This window comes from Tiliqua scincoides, chromosome 1 (genome assembly GCF_035046505.1).
Source record: "Tiliqua scincoides isolate rTilSci1 chromosome 1, rTilSci1.hap2, whole genome shotgun sequence".
Classification (NCBI taxonomy): domain Eukaryota; kingdom Metazoa; phylum Chordata; class Lepidosauria; order Squamata; family Scincidae; genus Tiliqua; species Tiliqua scincoides.
This window is the reverse complement of record NC_089821.1, coordinates 5,752,501-5,755,334: the sequence shown is the minus strand read 5'-3', so window position 1 is coordinate 5,755,334 and position 2,834 is coordinate 5,752,501.

The following is a 2,834-nucleotide window of genomic DNA, read 5'->3' as shown; positions in this document are numbered from 1 at the left end:
GCATTTGGTGGGCCGCTGTGAGATACAGGAAGCTGGACTAGATGGGCCTATGGCCTGACCCAGTGGGGCTGTTCTTATGTTCTTAACTACAATTCCCAGAATGCCTTGCAAGTCTCTTGTGATCTGGTGTGCTCCCTGGGGCATTTGGTGGGCCGCTGTGAGATACAGGAAGCTGAACTAGATGGGCCTATGGCCTGACCCAGTGGGGCTGTTCTTATGTTCTTAACTACAATTCCCAGAATGCCTTGCAGGTCTCTTGTTATCTGGTGTGCTCCCTGGGGCATTTGGTGGGCCGCTGTGAGATACAGGAAGCTGGACTAGATGGGCCTATGGCCTGATCCAGTGGGGCATGTTCTTATGAAATAAATAGGAATTGATCTCAAAGAGGTTGTGATGACATTGATGATGATGATGATGAAGATGATGATGATGATAATGATGGAATATATACTGCTTTTCAACAGGAGTTGTTCACAGACCAGTTTACATAGTAAAATAAATCAATAAATGATCGGTAAAAGATTGATAGAAGATGGTAACAGTTTACCATTTTTCGCACATCAAAAGCCTGCTGCAAATTTAAGATGTTATATAGTCATGCAAAAGAAAAACAAAAAAAGGCAGCCCGCCCCCAACCCTCCAGACTAAATACTACAGAAGACCCAGTGGATGGTTCCAAACTTCAGCCCTTATAAAAGGAGTGAGATAATTGCTCCCCCCCCCCACAAAGGACAATATACAAATGCCGTTTGAAAGAGAGCTCTTCATCTTTAAAAGGGAGGGTGTTTATTTTTCTACCTTCCAGATATAAATGCATGGGAGATTTGATTACTCACAATGACTTAAATGGATCTCGCCGCAGCTTTGCATTCATGGAAAACGGTTGTAACTTTATGGCATGTAAATACATCGATGTATCGCATTGCTGCTAATTTGGGGGAAAAAAATAATCACGTGGGAAGAAGCAGGAGAAGTATGTTCAGATAGCAGCTTGAGCAGACACCAAGGCAATTTGCAGCTTCTAGTGAAGTCTTGAGTTAGTTTGTTTTCCTAGTGCCCGCCTTTGGGACCACATGGCTGGTGCCCCCCTAAAGTTTTCAAATTTGCCCAATTTCTTTCTTTCTTTTCAAAAAAAAACTACACAGCGCCTACAGCAGGGATTTTCTAGCTTTCATCACACAGAAGCACCGAGTGCGAGCAACTGATCCTCAAATTGCTGGGATTTCCTAAGGAGATGGTTTTGTTTGTACTGCCCTGTTGTCACTGAAGTGGTTAAGGCTGTGTTTGTTTGTTTTGGTTCTGAATGGCTTTTTAATGGATTAAACTTGGGAGCTTTCACCAATTCGTCAACCACTGATTAAAGTATTGCAGGGCAGTTGGGGAGGGGAGGGGCTGCCCCAGAGAATTTGCACAAAAAAAGCCATCCACCTCAATGGAGGGACTGTCACCCAGAAGCCTTTTTCTGCAGGATTTCAAACTTTAAACACAAGCAGATACTTAGTTTGCCTTTCCTTTGGGGTCGTTCTGAGCTGTTGCTTGGTTCTGACGACATCCATGTGTTTCGTTCACCAAGATTTATAACCAGCTCCATTGCAAATGGTCAGGGCAACATGGGCTGGATACAGTAGCGTAGCCAGAGGGGGGACGGGCAGTAAGTACAGTATACACAGCAATGCCTTTTGTACGTGGCCCCTCCCACTCACTGCAGGGAGCCATTCTAAACAGAATGGCAACACGCCCAATGGCAAATGGAAGGGACCACTTACACAGCAATACTTATTGTGCTGCCCCCAATAGCTATGCTACTGTACATGTGCACATTCGCTGTGCAGTCCTAACCTGTGGTGGAACAAGCAAGTCGAATGGCCTGCGCTGTATCCAATGCAGATTAGGTAAGGTTTGGGGCGCAATTTGAAGTTAGAGGATTTATGTCTCCTTACTCCAAGTAATGCCTCAGCAAGCCCTATGGGCTACTTGGATCTGTGCCAGCGGAATCAAAGCAGCCCATATAAGGCCACCTTCGCCAGAAACAGGAGCTAGGATCTGGCCTAAGGATCTGGGGTGGGGGTGGGGGTGGAAGAGATCCTGGTTCCACCCTGCTCCCTGGGCCTTCAGCTCATACAAATTTCTGGAGGAGAAGTTCATTACGGGTTGCAAGTCATAGCAGGTATGTGCAATCTCTTGGTTTTAGAGGCAGGCTGCCTCTGATTGCCAGATGCAGGGGAGGGCACCAGGACGCAGGTTGTGCCTGTTGTCTTGTGTGCTCCCTGGGGCATTTGGTGTGCCACTGTGAGATACAGGAAGCTGGACTAGTTGGGCCTTTGGCCTGATCCAGCAGGGCTCTTCTTATGTTCTTTAAGGACCCTCTGGATCCCAGCCCTAGTTTTTGCTTAGGTAATAGAACAATGGATAACTAATATATGAGTAATAAATGCTATTTAAATATTTTAGTAGTATTTAATATTTTAAATAAATATTTAAAATTTATTTTAAGCTATTGCATTTCTGCTTCTCTCCTGCAGCTGTGAACACAACAAGAACACAACAATATTATTGGCTTGAACCATTCCCATTCATTTCAGTGGGGTTCACGTGGAAGATGTTCTCAGTACAAGTACATAAGGTTGTGATACTCCAAAAAGAGCTTATATATATATATATATATATATATATATATATATATAACTGCAGGAGAAATGCAGGGAACAACGACAGCCACTCTTTATAGCCTTCATAGATCTCACAAAGGCTTTCGACCTGGTCAGCAGAGACGGCCTCTTCAAGATTCTCCCCAAGATTGGATGTCCACCCAGGCTCCTCAGCATCATCAGATC